This window comes from Lactuca virosa, chromosome 6 (assembly GCF_052849685.1).
Source record: "Lactuca virosa cultivar CGN04683 chromosome 6, Lactuca_virosa_CGN04683_v6, whole genome shotgun sequence".
NCBI lineage: Eukaryota > Viridiplantae > Streptophyta > Magnoliopsida > Asterales > Asteraceae > Lactuca > Lactuca virosa.
Genome location: NC_136431.1, coordinates 131,724,004 through 131,745,863, shown reverse-complemented (window position 1 = coordinate 131,745,863; position 21,860 = coordinate 131,724,004).

Genomic DNA, 21,860 nt, shown 5'->3' with positions numbered 1-21,860 from the left:
GACTGGTCCGGATTGATGTTTGAAATGATAGGCAGTTTTGTAAAAATCACCATAAATTGTAGAAAAATCTTATGGTGATGTGCAAGTAGCCATTTTAAAGCTAAGAACTTGAACTACTTGCACCTTATACAGTTTTGAAAATAAAGATGTTTAAGTTGACCAAAACAGTCCGTGAATGGAGTCCAACTTTTCTGATGAAAGCTGTTAGAAGAATTTAGTTGTGTTCTTGGTGTTTTAACTTGTATTCCCCCCCTTAAAACGTAAGAAAACATGAAAATGTAGGGGTATGAAATCACCTTGAGTGATTTCAGTAGATGGATGATGGAGAAAAGAAGTGCTCAACTCAAGAACACTTGGGAGGTGCTTGAAGATCTAACACAAATATGACGATATTTTTGTAAGCAATCTATGATTGGAGTAGAAGGAAGTGTAATAATCATAAGGATGATGAATATACTTACCAAAAATAGAAGGAAAGCCTTGGAAAATGCCTTGGAAATCTCGAAATTGAGAGAGAAGAATTGAGAGAAAAGTGTTTGATCTTTTGGTGGAAATGAGAGAAAATGAGTGAAGTGAAGAGAGAGGTTGATTTGCTCCAGCTCTTAGAACGTGGGAGGGGCTGGTGATTGATGGAAAAGTACAAGGAAGTGACTAGGGATGGTGGGGAGGTGTGACTGGTCATAGAGTGGGTGTAGGTGGTTGCTTGTGTCATAAACTAAGGAAAAGTCAACACTCCACCTCTTGTACTTTACCCACTAAATCTTGGATAAGATTTATCCCCAAAAACGTGATTAATTAATAAATATGGGGCCTTATATGTTAAAATAAAGTTTTGGGTGAAAATCCCGCGTTAAAATAATTAAAATCGGGCTTAGAATGCAAAACTAGTCGAAAACCGGGAAAAAAATGGCAACCTGCGAGACCTCTCGGTGCTAGGCCGAGGTTCGGTCCCAAGGCTGTTGGGCCCGAAGGCGAAACGAGGCGAAAGGAGTAAGAAGCGAAATGGAACGAAAGGCTTAGGAGCGAAGGTGAAGGTAGAGTTCGGTCCGAGAGGCTTCGGGTTCGGTCCTTGCGAGGTTCGGTCCGAGAGGCTTCGGGTTCGGTCCTTGCGAGGTTCGGTCCGAGAGGGTTCGGTTCCAAGAGGTTTCGGGTCCTAAGTGGAGTTTCGGTTCCTAAGAGGAGTTTCGGTTCCTAAGTGGAGTTTCGGTTCCTAAGAGGAGTTTCGGTTCCTAAGAGGAGTTTCGGCTCCTTAAGTCCGTTTTTCGCATAGACTTCCGTTTTTGGGCTGTTTTTGCCAATTTCGAGGGTCGGGATGCCTTCGAGTGATTATAAAAAGTTGAGAGAGATTTCACATTCTTGGAGAGATTTGGGAGAGATTTGACATTCTTGGAGAGATTTCTCATACAGAGAGAGATTTGGGAGAGATTTGACATTCTTGGAGAGATTTCTCATACAGAGAGAGATTTGGGAGAGATTTCTTTTGTGACCTTTTTGAGTGTTTGGCTTCGCAACGCAAGGTTATTACACTTTGTTAAGCCTTGTTCTAGTGTCGTACACACTCCTGATGAGTGTGCAATGGTGTGTTATCGTTTTGGTTCAATGTTTAGCATTATTAAGGCTACGAAAATTCGAACACACGAATTTTCCAAATGATGTTTTCTCATTAAAATAGTGCATTGAATAGTAATTACCTAACGTGAACCCTAATATACAAGGGTTAATTTAGTTGATCGGTTTGACTTGTTGACTTTGACTTGACCAGAATTTGACGGTTGTCACATCATCCCCCCGTTAGGAGAAATTTCGTCCCGAAATTAGCTTTTTGAATGGGACTTCAAGAATTTGGGAAGAGATGTGGATATTTTTGTTTCATCTGATCCTCGCGTTCCCAGGTGAATTCGGGTCCTCGTTTAGCATTCCAGCGGACCTTCACAATGGGAATACGACTTTGCTTTGTTCTTTTTATCTCTCGATCCATGATTTCTACCGGTTCTTCCACGAGGTGGAGACTCTCATTGATTTCAATATCGTCGAGTGGTATCACGAGGGTCTCGTCGGATAGGCATTTCTTTAAGTTTGTTACGCGGAAGGTAGGATACACGTGATTTAGTTCTTGTGGTAATCGGAGTTTGTATGCCACTGGGCCAATCCTGGCAAGGATTTCAAATGGTCCGATGTACCTTGGGTTTAGTTTCCCACGTTTACCGAAACGTATCATTCCTTTCCAAGGGGAAACTTTTAGTAGTACTCGATCACCGACCTGGAATTCCAAGGGTTTGCGTCGCTTATCCGCGTAACTCTTTTGCCGATCTCGGGATGCTTTCAGTCTTTCCCGAATTTGAACGATCTTTTCTGTGGTTTCTCTTATTATCTCCAGGCCAGTGAGGGTGCTATTAGGGACTTGTCCCTTATCTAATTGCGTGACACCCACTTCAGCCCAGCACAGAGGTGACCTGCACTTACGGCCATAGAAGGCTTCAAATGGTGCAACCTTGATGCTAGTGTGATAACTGTTATTATAGGAGAATTCGACAAGTGGTAAATGGGTATCCCATGCTTTACCAAAGTCTATCACACAGTCTCTCAACATGTCTTCCAATGTCTGGATGGTTCTCTCGCTTTGCCCGTTGGTTTGTGGATGGTAGGCCGTACTCATGTCAAGCCTAGTTCCCAGAGATTTCTATAAGGACTGCCAGAACCGCGAGGTGAATCTACTATCTCGGTCAGAGATAATGGACATTGGTACACTATGCAGTTGCGCAATCTCTTTGATGTACGTCCCGGTTAACTTCTCCATCTTGTCTGTTTCCTTTGGTAGAAGGTGCTCAGATTTGGTCAATCTATCAACCTCGGAGCGCTGCAATAGGGCATGCTGTAGTGTTTCTCATTTGATTAGATCGGTAGGGAGCATACGAGTTTGGTTTATACGACTAGACTTATTCGGATGATAGGGCGTTCACTTGCACTACTGGGTAACCTTGTCCCGAAGTTTGCGGTAGGACTCGTACCTGGTCCATCTATCATTAACTTGCGCATATAGGTCGTATGTATTTAAGGTTGGCAAGACAGTTGGATGGGTGACTCTGCCCCAAGTCCACAACTAGGCAAGGAACAGGAAATAGGGCGGAATCACACATCCACTGACCGTAGAATCTTAGTTATATATTATGCTCGCCGATACATGTAGTAGTGGTAGACTAACTGTATTCGTCCCAAGCTTCTGTGCTTGAACTTTATCTGCTGCTTGAAGGGTCTCCTGGAAATACTTGCGGTAAGGTTTCGAAAGGTATGATACTCCTCTGGTGAGCGTTTTGGGGTTTTCACAGCGAGAGATGACCTGGAGGTCCGCGCTGGATGTGTTTATGGGAGACGAAGGTTTCGATGTTCAGTGGGTTGGGTGAAGGGTCCTTTCGTAGCCATTAAATCGGGAAGATGAGGGCTACACCAATCGAAATTGAATGGTGACAACAACATCTTTTTAGGTAAAACATGTGTTAAGTTGTATTTGTAAGAAACGCTGATTAGGGTGATAGAGTATCTCGTGTTTCCTTTCGGTGTGCTCCGTTTTGTTCGATGTTATTTTTACTGCAGATGATTCGTACTAAAGCAACTAGCACTGGTAGTAAGTGGGTTCTGATAGCTGGTAATGATACTTTATATCATGATTTCTGACAGGTCACTCTATTATCGAGCGGTATATACACGTCGTATGAAATTTGATATTGGTGAAATCGTCGAGTGGGTGGCTCCACCCTAATCCCACTACTAGACATGGAACAGGAGTCAGGATGGAATTATTGGTTTCAAGTCTTTAGTATTTTGATTATAATTAACCCCGATGTATGTACAATGTCATCACAGCTTACAGGTAATGATCCTAAGGTCATATATGAGTGTCTTTGGTTTGATTTGAACGAGAGAGTATTTTAACTACTTTTAGAATGACAGTGATTTTAGCAATCATACCAAATTTATTACAAACATATGGTAGTTAAACGTTTTGTCGTCGGGAACATTACAAAAGTCCTAGTAAGATTCTTTGTTACCCTTGTTGGTTCGTCTGTCACACTCCTCCGGCTCCCCCGTCATTCCTCTCAGTTGGACAGTCTCTCTTGAAGTGTCCCGTTTCGCCATATAGGAAGCACACTGGACTTACCTTGGTATTGGTGGTTGAAGTGATGTGCTGAGTCGGGGCCTTGCAGAAACGGACGGTATGTCCTTTCCTGTTGCAGTTGTTACAGTGTAAAATCCGGCAAGCTCCCGTGTGATGGTAGCCACACTGGTTACACCTTGGAAGTGATCCCTCATATGGTCTGGCCGGTGTTTGGGTGACAGACCTTGTGGCTAGTGCCGAGGCGTGTGTCGCGACTGCTGTTGTAATTGTAGGGGTGGCCATGGGTTGTTGTCTTTTATCGAGTCTTTGGGATTGGTTGCGCTCCTTTTTGTTCCAAAACTTTCGCTTCTTGTTCGTACGTTTGTGGCCTGAGGCATATTCGTTGGTAGATGCCCGCTGGTGTTCTTGATTGTTAATGCGGTTAGTATTTCTGACACCATCTTCGTGCCTGCTGGCGTGGTTAGCATTGAGCTGCGCCATGACGGCTGCCACGGCTGCCGTGACTGCAGCTTGAAAAATTGCAGAGTCTATCTGCAGGGTTGGCGTCTTGCTAGTTGGTTGGTTGCCTCTTGGTGCAGACATAGCTCTGTTTCATGATGAAAAACGACTTCATAAGTGGGGATAATTATCTCAAGTGCATTCTTACGATTTATATTCACATATATAAATTTTTGCACATTGCTGTACTATTCTTAGTGTTTCTGCTAACGTTCCTGAGATGGAGTTATGGTAGTGGGTAAAAGTAGGTTTCATACTGGCGTTGAGCTTTACTCATCTAGGGATCATGTTTGTCCAAACACACTTAGCTGAGGAGTTTTGATGGGATCCGGTGTATTAGTGCTCGTATGATCGCACCCTATAGGTCTACGAAGGAAGCACATTTCCTCCAAAATGTTTAAAGGTGAGACGATAATGAGTTTTTAGAATGGCTATACGTCGTGAGTTTTCTAACTAAGTTTATCTTAGTTCATTTTGTAACGTATTTCGGTTGTTTTATGGTGTTCTGAAAACATTTCATAATGAGAATCTATTTATGATAAACTCATGTATTGTAGTAGTTTTGTATCCAAGTGAAGCCTTGAGATTTGATCCAACCTTTGAAAGAGAATTGGGAATGATCCCAGAGCTAAATTACCCTAGTCCAACAACTTGACTAGAGTGGGTTTCAGATAGACTCCTATGATAGTATGATGGAAGTATTTGAACAAAGAGTGACACAGAATTTAGCCGACTGACAATATCATTGATGTTTAAGATGTAACAAGCTTGGGAAAATTGACCTTGTAGATGGTCTTACATCACATCCGGAGTAGGAAAGTTTTGGCCGCCTAAGGGCCTAACTAAAAGTACTTACAGTACAAGATAGTTTCATAGAGAATGCCACATAGGACATAGATAGGAAAAATGATTCCTTTTTAACAGGGAAAGAGAGTAAGGCATCTACTACTGGCGGCGGTCATCCCTCTGGTGAACCCTCAGTTCAGCCAGTTGCCGCTCCATATCAAGCATGTGCCTTTCGTACACCCTCTGGCGTACTCGGAGTTCTATGACTTCGGCTCGTGTTTCAGCCAGTGCTTGCAGCAGGGTTTCATGGTCTCTCTCAGATTTTTCATGAGTGTGCTCAAGGCGATTGGTGCGGATTGTATGCATTCTTGCATTTGCATCAACCTCTGCGATACGATGGAGAGCTGTTCTGCCCTGAATCTTGTTTCGGGCAACTCTACGGACCAGAATTGGAAGAATTTTGTCTGCTGAGCTTCCTTCGCTTATGTTGTAGAAGCTTCGGTCCCCATTAAACGGCATAGGTTGGTGTTGCTCTTCGCTCCAGGTTTCCAAGCACTCTACCCAAGGAGGTGTCGGGCCTTGAAAAGCCGGACGAGGGTTAGGATTCGGAACAAGAGCCATCGGGGGTAGGTTCTCCACTTCAGGTTCGGAGTTAGAACCATCCGCAAAGCCTTCAGCTTGGTGACCATCCACAGGGATTGGGTGATCATTCTCTGGCTCCTCTCCGAGCCATCCAGCATTGTCATGGTTAGGGTAGTACGGGTCGTCGTGGGGATGGAATCCAGCCATGATATCTTCGCGAGAGAAGGGAATAGAAGAAGTAACTAAGTAGACGTACTAATTAGATAATTATAAGATGATCTTTATCAGGTACTTCAATACTTGTTTAGTGCATACTAGTTATATGTATTCGGGACAGGATAGACCTTCGAATAAGTGACCCTAACTCTAAGTCCACAACCCAACGAGGAACAGGAAGTAAAGCAAAGATCCACAGATTCTAAGTCTATGACGTCCTGGATACATATAATTTTAATGTATCCACTAAGCAATTATTGACCTATTGATAAAAATATATTTAGTTCTCAGATAAGTAATTATAGTAACACCAAATACCCCTATGGTATTTCATTGTGGTAGTGTTGGTAAGTTTTTAGACTTGTTGCCACATCACAACCATTCTTGGGCATATGCTAATCACTCCTCAGACCAACATAGTTGATCAGGCTATGCCATTCCCAGGACTGACCATACATCCCCAAGCTTACTTGTGATATTCAACAATCGTAATACTTTTGTTCTTGTCATTGTGACACTGATTTTAGTATGAATGCAGGCACGTATACTTTATATAAGAAACTTTTCATTTCTAAAAGTATAGTTATTTGAAAATGTTAAATCAGAGACCTTAGTCCCAATGCATTTATAGTTTGTATATCTTATGTGGTTCGATATACTTAGTTCACTATAAACAATGCTCTGATACCAATCTGTCACACCCCCAAACCAAGGATGGCGGAAACGTCCGGGGGTGGAGGACTTCATGTATAGTATCACAACAACGAGTATAATAGTGCTCAAAGTAATTACAACCAATCATAAATATAATTGAAAAAGTTACACTAAAGCATAGGTTTACATGATTCAAATCAATTACATTATGATGACAAAATGAACTGTTTGACGATTTATCGTCCCATCCTCAAAAGCTGTTGATTTCCTGTTTCACTGGATTCCTGAGAATACAAGTAGTTTTGAAAAAGTGTCAACAATTAAGTTGGTGAGTTCATAAGCTTTTGATAGTAAGAGTTTGAAAACCGATCTTTGTAATGAGTTGTATGTTACCAAGAAAAATCCAATATTTTCCTTATAAAAGTTATGTGGTCCTAAATACCAGGACCGAGAATAAACAAGTATTTGTCATACTTAAAGATATAAAAGTGGTTTTAAATCGGCATAAAACCCTTTTTAAGTTGAGAAAATCCGTAATGGATGTTGTGTAGTCTTAAATACCAAGACCGAAAGTGTATAGTAATATCCGTACTTATTGATAATAAAAGTGATTTTAAATCGACATAAAACCCCTTTTGATTTATAAAAATTCCCGTAAACGTTATGTGTTGTTAACTCCCTATGTGAGTCGCTATAACCATACTTATGACTGAATGAACCTGCCACGGCGTTTCTCAGGCGCCAAAAACTGTTATGACATTTGTCACCCGTAGACCTGCAGGTCCCACTATAGCTAGCAGCAAGGTGTGGGGTGTCAAACCCAATATAGATCTATACACAACTATCACGTTCTCCCTACAAGAGACTCTGGTTATAACTACCAGGAATTTTAACCCGTACTCTAGGAGTACTGAGAAGAATGTCTCACAATTTAAGTTAACAAGTTTACGTGTGGTGTGCGTGAGCGTAAAACCTTTTTCTGTGGGAATAAAACCTTCTGAAATATGTTTGTTGTGTTGATGGAAACATAAACCATACCTATTATAGTTTATCAAAACAAGGGTAGTAGTAGTAATGTATGTAAACTATACTTAACATAGTTTATCCAAATGTTTGTATGTAATGGATGTACTTTGATTATAATAATTTGTTATTTCTATGCTTTATCTAGCAAAATCCATTTGTTAACTGTTGTATGTCCTTATACTAAGACAAAATGTCATATAATGCAATAACATATAATCACATAAAGATATACACCTCGCTCAACATGTTACAAGGTGTAATAAAATTGATAGCATTTTTCTGTTATTAACAATTTCTATTACTGTTCTTAGAAAATTTGTAGAAAAATCATCAAAGGTCCAAATCAGAATCCGTAAATTCTAAGAGTTTGGGAAATGAGTCTAGTTTGTTCATAAATTTTATTATGATTTTTAATGACTTCCAACTTGTGTGAAAAAGTCCATAATCACAGACTGGTCCGGATTGATGTTTGAAATGATAGGCAGTTTTGTAAAAATCACCATAAATTGTAGAAAAATCTTATGGTGATGTGCAAGTAGCCATTTTAAATCTAAGAACTTGAACTACTTGCACCTTGTACAGTTTTGAAAATAAAAATGTTTAAGTTGACTAAAACAGTCCGTGAATGGAGTCCAACTTTTCTGATGAAAGCTGTTAGAAGAATTTAGTTGTGTTCTTGGTGTTTTTAACTTGTATTCCCCCCCTTAAAACGTAAGAAAACATGAAAATGTAGGGGTATGAACTCACCTTGAGTGATTTCAGTAGATGGATGATGGAGAAAAGAAGTGCTCAACTCAAGAACACTTGGGAGGTGCTTGAAGATTCGAAGATCTAACACAAATATGACGATATTTGTGTAAGAAATCTATGATTGGAGTAGAAGGAAGTATAATAATCATAAGGATGATGAAGATACTTACCAAAAGTAGAAGGAAAGCCTTGGAAATCTCGAAATTGAGAGAGAAGAATTGAGAGAAAAGTGTTTGATCTTTTGGTGGAAATGAGAGAAAATGAGTGAAGTGAAGAGAGAGGTTGATTTGCTCCAGCTCTTAGAACGTGGGAGGGGCTGGTGATTGATGGAAAAGTACAAGGAAGTGACTAGGGATGGTGGGGAGGTGTGACTGGTCATAGAGTGGGTGTAGGTGGTTGCTTGTGTCATAAACCAAGGAAAAGTCAACACTCCACCTCTTGTACTTTACCCACTAAATCTTGGATAAGATTTATCCCCAAAAACGTGATTAATTAATAAATATGGGGCCTTATATGTTAAAATAAAGTTTTGGGTGAAAATCCCGCGTTAAAATAATTAAAATCGGGCTTAGAACGCAAAACTAGTCGAAAACCGGGAAAAAAATGGCAACCTGCGAGACCTCTCGGTGCTAGGCCGAGGTTCGGTCCCAAGGCTGTTGGGCCCGAAGGCGAAACGAGGCGAAAGGAGTAAGAAGCGAAATGGACCGAAAGGCTTAGGAGCGAAGGCGAAGATAGAGTTCGGTCCGAGAGGCTTCGGGTTCGGTCCTTGAGAGGTTCGGTCCGAGAGGCTTCGGGTTCGGTCCTTGCGAGGTTCGGTCCGAGAGGGTTCGGTTCCAAGAGGAGTTTCGGTTCCTAAGAGGAGTTTCGGTTCCTAAGAGGAGTTTCGGCTCCTTAAGTCCGTTTTTCGCGTAGACTTCCGTTTTTGGGCTGTTTTTGCCAATTTCGAGGGTCGGGATGCCTCCGAGTGATTATAAAAAGTTGAGAGAGATTTCACATTCTTGGAGAGATTTAGGAGAGATTTGACATTCTTGGAGAGATTTCTCATACAGAGAGAGATTTGGGAGAGATTTGACATTCTTGGAGAGATTTCTCATACAGAGAGAGATTTGGGAGAGATTTCTTTTGTGACCTTTTTGAGTGTTTGGCTTCGCAACGCAAGGTTCTTACACTATGTTAAGTCTTGTTCTAGTGTCGTACACACTCCTGATGAGTGTGCAATGGTGTGTTATCGTTTTGGTTCAATGTTTAGCATTATTAAGGCTACGAAAATTCGAACACACGAATTTTCCAAATGATGTTTTCTCATTAAAATAGTGCATTGAATAGTAATTACCTAACGTGAACCCTAATATACAAGGGTTAATTTAGTTGATCGGTTTGACTTGTTGACTTTGACTTGACCAGAATTTGACGGTTGTCACAGTTGCTCAGGGACAATTGGAAGTATAATGTTAATTTTGGAAGGACCTTATTGACATATTCGAAAAAGAGGCAACTCTTGTTCAGAAGTGATAGTCAAAATGAGAATATGGAAATATTCTCATAGGTGGAAGTTATTCATTAAATCTGTGTAAGATTAGGAAACTTCATGCAAGAAGGATGTTCAAAGCAATGTACTTTGAATATGAGACTTCGTTTCCATGGAGTTTATCTCCATTGGAATACTCTGTAATGTCTGTTGACAAGTCTTTGTGACTTTGTGCATAATCATTACAGAGGATTAGTGCATATAAGTTTAGAATCTAAAGAATTTAGGTAAATGGCGAGAATTTGGAATTCTTACATTTGCGGTAAGGATTTGGGATTGTGAAATGAGAATGATTGGAATTATGTTCAATTGATATATTTCACAAAGTAAAGAACATAGACAAACTTAGTGTGCATACTTGGTGTATGGCATAACTAATGTGTGACAACCCGAAATTTCCGACTTATACGTTCTTCACTTTTATCAAAGTTAGCCTCGTTTTGCTATTTTGTAATAAAGTTTGGGTCTATATAAGTGCTATAGGCTTAATATAATCAAGATATGTGTCTTAGGAAGGGTTGGAATGTGTGTAGCATCACAAAACCGGGCCAAACACACCAAACAAGGTGTGTGCGGCCGCACACCCGAGTGTGCGGCCAGCCAGCCGCACACAGCCAACCGCACACCCTCCTAGCCTCACACTCCAGCCTATATAAAGGCCCCTAAGTCAACCTTACACCCATTTTACCACTCCTTCAAAGCTGGAACATTTTCTCTCTAGATTCTCCAATCGACAATACAAGTAAGTAAACATCCTTAGATCGTTACTACAACAAATTAGAAAGCCTTATTCTCGGTTTTGATCCATGAAATCATCGTTCTAGATGATCTTCATGTGTGTATGGCCGCACACACGTCATGTGTGACCGCACACATATCTTTTGGTCCTAAAATGGGCTTAAACACCCATCCAAACTTAGCATCGACCAAAACACCTTCTTAGGATCATCCCCAAGCCTTGAAAAATAGATTTGGACACATTTAGGTGGGAGTGTACGGCCGCACACAGGCCTGGCCGCACACTCTGGCCGCACACACCATGTGTACGGCCGCACACACCATGTACAACCACACACACCCTTTTAAGGGCCCAAAATGACAACAAACTCCTAATCCGGTTAAGAAATGGTCAAAACACCTTCACTAGAGCATCCCAAGGGCTTGAAACCACGTTTTTTACACACTTCATAGTGAGTGTGCGGCCGCACACACACCCTGGCTGCACACTCTAGCCGCACACACATAAAACCCATGATTTTGTGGCCTTACACTCCAAAATAGGGCCATACACTCCTTATGTGCAACCATATGAGTTGGTAACACTAAATTCTAAGTGTTTTTATGTCCTTAAGACATGTCCCTATCACTATTAGTGGTTATATCTGCTAATATATTCACGTATGTGTAATTATATGTTAAATAGGATTCGTTTGTGCTCGAGACTCCATTTGACACCCAACAATCCTATATCGATCTTCCATTTGAGTTACTCACTGCAGGTGAGTTCATACCCCTTAATTAACCTTTGAAATGATTTTAAATGCTTTTATGGGGGGGGATACAAGTTGAACATTTCTAGTTATTGCTTTAATCATGTGATTAATAACTAGAACAAACAGAAAGATTTTCTATTGCTTCCAAATCGCTATCAAACTTATGGATTTTCAAGTGTTTCAAACCTTTTATTAAATTCTTTAAATGCTAAAACTGTTTTCAAATTCTTTTAAACTTACATTATTTTTAAAACCATATCTACACCAATATATTTATATAAGTAAGACTTGAAGGACTTAGGATTGATAGCTCACCTTATTTCATGTTCCTTGTTTGGTTGTGGACTTAGGGTATTCTGTTATTTGTCCGACTGTCGTTTAATTCTTAGTTATATATCATATATATATATATATATATATATATATATATATATATATATATATATATATATATATATATATATATATATATATATATATGTGTTGGATATAATAGTTTTCACTTCAGTTCAGTACCTTTGTGTAAAAAAGGCATGCAAATAACATTACTATTTAACTATAATAGGTATAGTTAAGGATTACTACTCATTACTACTATTACAATGACACTTACCAGAGTCAGTTCAGTTATGAGTCAATACACTATATAACATACAAGAGAACACTCTATACATTATACCAGAAAATATGCTATACAATATACGAGAAAATATACTATAATTAGAATGTAACATACTACTTCTCGATACGACACTTCACAGTGGTATCACCGTGTAACCAGAGTCTCCTGGAGGGAGAGCGGGCATTGTGTGTATAGATGTATACGGGACAGACACTTCCACATCCTGACTGCTAGCTACAGTCCCAGCCGAAAGGCCAAGGGGTGACAGAATGCTACCCACTATATATGACCTGGAGGGTCATCAGTTATTCAACCGTCGATCAGCATGGTTACATACGAGTTCACATTCAAACCTTTAATTAACCAATTAAGAATTAAAGGCAAAAATAGACTTTTCAAGGCATATTGTTCATTTAATACCACCTGGAGTCTACACATTACTAAAATAGACTTTTCGAGGCGTGTTGTTCATTTAATACCACCTGGAGTCTACACATTTCTATTTTAGACTCTCCAAGGTGTACTGTACATTTAGTACTACCTGGAGTCTGTACTTCATTATTTTGTGATTTTGTCACATACTCGTTTAAGTAAACCAAATTTTCATACAGATAGTTTCACTGGGGAAAAACCCTTACATTTACAAAAGAACAAATATACAAACAATCGGGTCTTGGTAGAAGACTACTTTTTACTAGGAAATATAGGATTTTCTAGGGAGTATACTATTTACAAACATTGAAATCAATTATTGCACTACATTGTTGTAAACATTTTTATACAAGCAATGACACTAAATACTTATGAACTCACCAGCTTTATGCTGATAAACTCTTTCAAAATAACTTGTATTCTCAGGTCATCAGTAGACAGGTACAGATGAAGCTTTTGAGAAGATGGAGCACATACAAGACTCATCTTTTATTTTGATTATACTCTTGGTGTCTTACAAACTATAAAGAACACGCTTGTATTACAATTATTATATAAATGCAATGGATGTTGTTGCTTGTCTTTACTATTATGCATTGTTGTGATACTGTACATGACGTCCTCCACCCCAGAACGTTTCCGCCGTTCTTGGTTTTGGGGTGTGACAGATTGGTATCTGAGCACTGTTTATAGTGAATCAAGTATATCAACCCATAAAAGATATACGAACTATAAACACATCGGGATTAAAACACTCTGACCAAGAATATATACTTTTAAATAATAAAATATTTAACTAAGTATATATATACATTTATCCATACTAGTGTCAGTATCATACTAGAACAGAACAAAAGTATTATGATTGTTGAACATTGCAATTAGGCTTAGAGACATATAATCAAACTTAAGGGGATATAGCCTGATCAACTATATTTTCTGAGGAGTGACTAGCATGTGCCTAAGGATGATTGTAGTGTTGCAACAAGTCTAAAAACTTACCAACACTACTACAACAAGAGCATTAGAACAGAATACTATAGGAGTATTCTACGTTACTATAGATTACATATGTGAGAACTAAAGACGTCGTTACTAGTAGGGCAATAGTTGCTAAGTGGATACCCTAAGGTTACATGTGACTAAGACGCTATAGACTTAGAATCTGTGATCTTTGCTTTATTTCTTGTTCCTTGTTTGGTTGTGGATTTAGAGTTAGGGTCACTTATTCGAAGGTCTATCCTGTTTTGGTTGCATGTGATTGGTATGCACTATGCAAGTATTGGGTCAACTAATAACGATCATCTTATAATTATCTTAGATTAGTACGCCTATTAACTATTCTTTCCCCTATTCTCGCGTAGATAGCATGGCTGACTTCCATCTCCCCGACGATCCGTACTATCCCAACCAAGGCATTGGTGGATGGCTTAATGAGGAGCCAGAAGATGATCACCCAATCCCTCTGGATGATCACCGTGCAGAAGGCTTTTCTGATAGCTCCGACTCCAAACCAGAAGTCAACAACCTACCCCCAGTAGCTCCAAACCCCAACCCCCGTCCGGCATTCCAAGGTCCCACTCCCTTGTGGGCAACAACCTTGAATCGATGGAGTGATGAGCAGGGTCAGCCATTACCTTTCAACGGAGACCGAAGCTTTTACAATATAAGCGAGGGAGGTTCAGCTGACAGAGTCCTGCCCATCATGGTCCGTAGGATTGCTAGGAACGTCGAGCAAGGTCATGCAGCCATCGACCGAGTAGTGGAAATGGACGCCAACTCTGGCCTTAACACTGTCCGTATTCGCCAACTCGAGGAGGCTATGGATAGAGCTAGGAGGACGAATGAGGCTCTGCAGCAACAGCTAGCTGCATCCCGAGCCGAGGTCATGGAACTACGAATGCGTCAGAGGGCGCATGAATGACATCTTCAGGAATTTGTACGCCAACTGACAGATCTGAGGGTTCGCCCAAGGGATACCCATCGCCGGTAGAAGATGTCGACTCATCTTTCTCCTTTGGTTAAGGAATAGCCTTTCTTTTCTAAGATCTATGGAGCACTGGTCTGTAAACATTCCTAACTTTGAAAGTACTCTAACTAGACCTCTAAACTGCCAACATTTTTCCTTGTGGTTTGATGTAAGACCTACTGTTAGGTCATTTTTCTCAAACTCACTTTACATCACTAATACCAGTAATTTTGGCAGTTGTCTACTCTATGGGAAAGTCTGTACTCTTATGTTTCCCTACTCTATTGTTATGACTCTATCTGATAGTTAGACTATGGCGATTTAGTCCATGAGACACACTCATCATACTTACAATCGATTCTTACTATTATCATCATCTTTATGAACTTTCAGAAAAAGATGCCGCCTCGCAAGCGTCCGACCAGAAACACGCCTGCAAATCAAACTCCACCACCACCACGCCCTCCGCAGTTCGATCCAGTGATGTTTCAGGCAGCTGTGACCGCCGCCTGTTGGGTTTTGAGCATTCTAACACTCCTATGGTGTACATGCAACCCTATAAACCTTGGATCTATGTTTTCTCTATTATACATACAAATATTAACTATTCCAAGGTTTCATCCTAACTAACATATTATGAAGCACCTATACTACAAAGTTCTAGTTAGATGACATACCTTTTGATGTAGCTTGATGTCTTCAAGCTTTAAGAGCTTAGCCCCAATAGTGTGGAAGCCTCAAATGGAATCACAAATCACCAAAACACCTTGGAAGAACTTGAGAGAATATGTATGCACACTAAAATCGGCCCACTCTTATTTTCACACACTTGTGTCAATTTTGTGAGCCAAGGACCACTTTATATATTATGGAGGATTAGGGTTACATCCATCTAAACCCTAATACCCATGACCTTTCATTTACATAGGATCCATGGGTTAAAAGCTCCATGGACCATCCATGAAAGCTTAGCCCAACCTAAATGAACTTGGCCCATTCCATATATATAAGAGTCCATATTTAATTAGTTCTTTTTGATCACTTAATTAATTCTAAATTAATTCTTGATCAATACTAATTAAATAATATGATTCCATATTAATATATTAGAACTTATAATATATTAATATAAATCATAAATATACTATTCTCAAAAGACTATCCATATAAATTGTGTCGGTGAAGTGCAACCCAAATGGACCATGTCGGGTCGGGTCAAGTACATACCAAATATAGTTATGGACTTAGACATTAATCCAACACCGCCATGGCCTAAGTAAACTCTGGCGGTGCCAGTGGAACGGGGACTGGCACAAACTCCAGCCATGGTGAAATCCATCCACGTGCACGGGAGTGTACCTTTAAGGATTTCATCAGCTGCAAACCTACATACTTCAACGGAACCGGAGGGATCCTTGCACTGTCCCAATGGATCAAAAGAACAGAAGCAATCTTTGAGAAGTGCTCATGCCCTGAAGGAAGCAAGATAAAGTTCGCTGCTTGCACCTTCACCCAAAGGGCCCTGACGTGGTGGAATGGCCATGTCAAATCACTCTCGCTGGTAACAACCAACGCCATGGGCTGGGATACTCTGAAGGAACTTATGATAAGGGAGTACTGCCCGAGGGGCGAAATTCAGAAACTCGAGGAGGAAATGTGGAACCTCAAAATGCAGGGTTCCGACATTGTGGCTTATACAGCCAGGTTCTGCGACCTGGTGGCTCTATGTCCTAACATGGTTCCCACCGAAAGCAAGAAGATCGAAAGATACATCTAGGGTCTGGTACCCCCATATCGAGGTAACGTTCTAGCCTCACACCCTGCGACCTTTGACAGTGCCAAAGAATTGGCCCAAAGGCTCATCGATCACGAGGTTCCTTCTACTCCATCAACAACTACAACAACTACCCCCGCATCAACCAGGACATCTGACAACAAAAGGAAGCAAAGTTGGAACGGGAAGAAGGGCAAATCAGCTCAATCCTCTTCCCAGAACCAACAGACAGTGGCTGTCCATGCTGCCACTACTCCTGCTGCCCCTGTACCAGCCAAAACATATGCAGGGAGCCTACCCAAGTGCTCTTTCCATCATAACGGCCCCTGCCGTGAAAATGCATTGCACTAACTGCGACCGACAGGGCCATACCGCCCGGTTTTGCAGATCCCAACCCAAACCCATCACTCATATTCCCAGTACCGGAGCGAGTCAGGATTACTACGGGTGCGGCGAGACAGGACACTTCAAAAGAAACTGTCCGAAAGCTGGGAATGCGGGAGGAGCAGGAAGACTACTTGCTATTGGCCACAATGAAGCCGTGGCAGACCCCACAGTAGTCACGGGTACGTTCCTTCTCGATAAATCTTATGCTTGTATCCTATTCGATAGTGGGGCAGAAAGAAGCTTCGTAAACCACAAATTTAAACACCAACTTAAACGATCACCGCAAACACTAAAAGAAACCTTCGTCGTAGAAATGGCTAACGGCAAGACAGAGAGTTCTAACGAGATTTACATAGGTTGTACCCTCACGCTAGATAATCATTCATTCCCAATCGACCTCATACCAGTAGCTATCCAAAGTTTCGATGTCATTGTGGGCATGGACTGGTTGAGTCTCCGTCGCACCGATATTTTGTGCTTTGAAAAGGCAGTCCGCCTGAACCTACCGAATAATGAAACCTTGTTGATCTACGGAGACAAACCCAGTACGAGCCTTCGGATCATCTCAAGTATCCTAGCCCAAAAATATCTGCGTAAGGAATATCGTGCATTCTTGGCGCACGTTGTCGATACGAGCCAGAAAACAAAAGACCTGAAAGACCTCCCCGTAGTACGCGATTTTCCTGACGTCTTTCCGAAAGAACTCCCACGATTACCCCCGCAACGTCAAGTCGAGTTCCGAATTGACTTAATTCCAGGAGCGACCCCCGTAGCCAAATCGCCCTATCGTCTAGCACCTGCTGAGATGCAGGAACTGTCCAGTCAACTTAACGAACTGCTCAGCAAGGGCTTCATAAGACCAAGCTTCTCACCCTGGGGAGCACCAGTCTTGTTCGTGAAAAAGAAAGACGGATCGTTCCGTATGTGCATCGATTACAGGGAACTTAACAAGCTTACAGTCAAGAATCGTTACCCTCTTCCTCCCATAGACGATTTATTTGACCAACTGCAAGGGGCGAGCTACTTTTCCAAGATTGATCTGAGGTCCGGGTATCACTAGTTACGAGTGTTTGAGGAGGATGTTCCGAAAACAGCCTTCCGAACTCGTTACGGACACTACGAGTTCGTAGTGATGCCATTCGGATTAACCAATGCGCCCGCAGTATTCATGGACTTGATGAATAGAGTATGTCGTCCTTACTTGGATCAGTTCGTCATCGTCTTCATTGATGATATACATATCTACTCTCGAAGTAAGGAGGAGCATAGCGATCATTTGCGACAAGTCCTAGGAACCTTACGATCAGAGAAGCTTTATGCGAAGTTCTCTAAGTGCGAATTTTGGATCCGAAGAGTCGAATTCTTAGGACACGTGGTTAGCAAAGAGGGAATCCACGTGGACCCTTCCAAAATTAAAGCCATTGAGAACTGGTCAGCACCGAAGATGCCTACAGAAATTCGTCAATTTCCAGGCCTCGCTGGCTACTACCGCAGATTCATACAGAACTTCTCCCGAATTGCAAAACCCATCACTACATTGACCCAAAAAGTCGTGGCCTTTGACTGGGAAGAGAAGCAGGAGAAAGCGTTCCAAACGCTAAAACGAGCCTTGTGCACCGCACCGATAATGTCCCTCCCCGAAGGAACAGAAGACACCGTGGTCTATTGCGATGCATCAAATCAAGGGCTCGGTTGTGTTCTGATGCAACGAGGAAAGGTCATAGCCTATGCCTCAAGACAGCTGAAGACACATGAGGTCAACTACACCACACACGATCTCAAATTAGGAGCAGTGGTGTTTGCCCTGAAAATCTAGAGACACTACCTGTATGGTACAAAGAGCACTATCTTCACAGACCACAAAAGCCTACAACACATATTCAGCCAGAAGGAGCTCAATATGAGACAACGACGGTGGGTCGAACTACTCAATGACTACGAATGCGAAATTCATTATCATCCGGGTAAAGCCAACGTAGTAGCAGACGCCCTAAGTCGGAAAGAATATTCTGGTCGAAGAGTCAAGTCATTATCAATGACTATCTATTCGCATCTATCCGCACAAATTAAGGAGGCTCAGCTCGAAGCCTTAAAACCTGAAAATGTGACGGGAGAATCCCTGCGTGGAATGGATAAAAACTTAGAAGTCAAGGGTGACGGAGCCTTATATCTCATGGACCGAATATGGACACCACGACACGGTGGCTTCAGAGACTTGGTCATGAAGGAAGCGCACAACACACGATATTCCGTCCATCCGGGTTCAGATAAGATGTATGTGGATCTTAAAAAGTCATATTGGTGGCCTAACATGAAAGCAGAGATCGCTACCTTCATAAGTAAATGCCTTACTTCCGCCAAGGTCAAGGTCGAATACCAGAAACCATCAGGTCTACTCCAGCAACCGGAGATACCTGAATGGAAGTGGGAGCGGATCACTATGGACTTCATAACCAAGCTACCCAAGACAACGGGTGGACTTGATACCATTTGGGTCATCGTCGACAGATTGACCAAATCCGCACACTTCCTGCCCATCAAGGAAACTGACAAAATGGAGAAGCTCACACGAACATACATACGGGAGATTGTACGACTGCACGGTGTTCCCATATCCATTATCTCGGACAGAGATAGTAGATTCACTTCGAGGTTCTGGCAGTCACTACAAAGCTCCTTAGGAACGAGGCTGGACATGAGTACAGCCTACCATCCACAGACCGACGGACAAAGTGAGAGAACTATCCAAACCTTAGAAGATATGTTGCGAGCCTGTGTGATCGACTTTAGGAAGGCATAGGATGCCCATTTACCCCTTGTCGAATTCTCATACAACAATAGCTATCACACGAGCATCAAGGCTGCTCCATTCCCCTCACGGGTCCGGAGATCATTCGGGAAACGACAGAGAAGATCGTTCAGATTCGTGAACGATTGAAAGCCTCAAGAGACCGACAGAAAAGCTACGCAGACAAGCGAAGGAAACCTTTGGAATTCCAAGTGGGAGACCGAGTCCTTTTGAAGGTCTCACCCTGGAAGGGCTTGATACGTTTCGGAAAGTGTGGAAAGCTAAATCCAAGGTACATAGGGCCTTTCGATATTCTCGCTAGAATCGGCCCCGTAGCTTACAAACTCAACTTACCCCGCGAGCTTAGTAACGGACATCCTACCTTCCACGTCTCGAACTTGAAAAAGTGCCTATCCGATGAGACTCTTGTAATCCCACTCGACGAGATTGAGATCAACGAGAGCCTCAACTTCGTGGAAGAACCTGTAGAGATCATGGACCGAGAGGTCAAGCGAACGAAACAAAGCCGCATCCCAATCGTGAAGGTTCGCTGGAACGCCAAGCGAGGACCGGAATTCACATGGGAGCGCGAGGATCAAATGAAACTTAAATATCCTCATCTTTGTACTTAGTTATTTGTAAATAACTTAGTTACTCGTACTCTAATTTCGGGACGAAATTCCCTCTAACGGGGGAATGATGTGACAACCCGAAATTTCTGACTTATACGTTCTTCACCTTTATCAAAATTAGCCTCGTTTTGCTATTTTGTAATAAAGTTTGGGTCTATATAAGTGCTATAGGCTTAATATAATCAAGATATGAGTCTTAGGGAGGGTTGGAATGTGTGTAGCATCACAAAACCGGACCAAACACACCAAACAAGGTGTGTGCGGCCGCACACCCGAGTGTGCGGCCGCACACCCGAGTGTGCGGCCAGCCAGTTGCACACAACCGACCGCACACCCTCCTAGCCTCACACTCCAGCCTATATAAAGGCCCCTAAGTCAACCTTACACCCTTTTTCCCACTCCTTCAAAGCTGGAACATTTTCTCTCTAGAGTTCTTCAAGTTTTCTTCTCCAATCGACAATAGAAGTAAGTAAACATCCTTAGATCGTTACTACAACAAATTAGAAAGCCTTATTCTCGGTTTTGATCCATGAAATCATCGTTCTAGATGATCTTCATGTGTGTACGGCCGCACACACGTCATGTGTGACCGCACACACATCTTTTGGTCCTAAAATGGGCTTAAACACCCATCCAAACTTAGCATCGACCAAAACACCTTCTTAGGATCATCCCCAAGCCTTGAAAAATCGATTTGGACACATTTAGGTGGGAGTGTACGGCCGCACACAGGCCTGGCCGCGCACACCATGTGTACGGCCGCACACACCATGTACAACCGCACACACCCTTTTAAGGGCCCAAAATGACAACAAACTCCTAATCCGGTTAAGAAATGGTCAAAACACCTTCAATAGAACATCCCAAGGGCTTGGAACCACGTTTTTGACACAGTTCATAGTGAGTGTGCGGCCGCACACACACCCTGGCTGCACACTCTGGCCGCACACACATAAAACCCATGATTTTGTGGCCTTACACTCCAAAATAGGGCCATACACTCCTTATGTGCAACCATATGAGTTGGTAACACTAAATTCTAAGTGTTTTTATGTCCTTATGACATGTCCCTATCACCATTAGTGGTTATATCTGCTAATGTATTCACGTATGTCTAATTATATGTTAAATAGGATTCGTTTATGCTCGAGACTCCATTTGACACCCAACAATCCTATATCGATCTTCCATTCGAGTTACTCACTGCAGGTGAGTTCATACCCCTTAATTAACCTTTGAAATAATTTTAAATGCTTTTATGGGGGGGGGGGGGGCGGATACAAGTTGAACATTTCTAGTTATTGCTTTAATCATGTGATTAATAACTAGAACAAACAGAAAGATTTTCGATTGCTTCCAAATCGCTATCAAACTTATGGATTTTCAAGTGTTTCAAACCTTTTATTAAATTCTTTAAATGCTAAAACTGTTTTCAAATTCTTTTAAACTTACATTATTTTTAAAACCATATTTACACCAATATATTTATATAAGTAAGACTTGAAGGACTTAGGCCTGATAGCTCACCTTATTTCCTGTTCCTTGTTTGGTTGTGGACTTAGGGTATTCTGTTATTTGTCCGACTGTCGTTTAATTCTTAGTTATATAT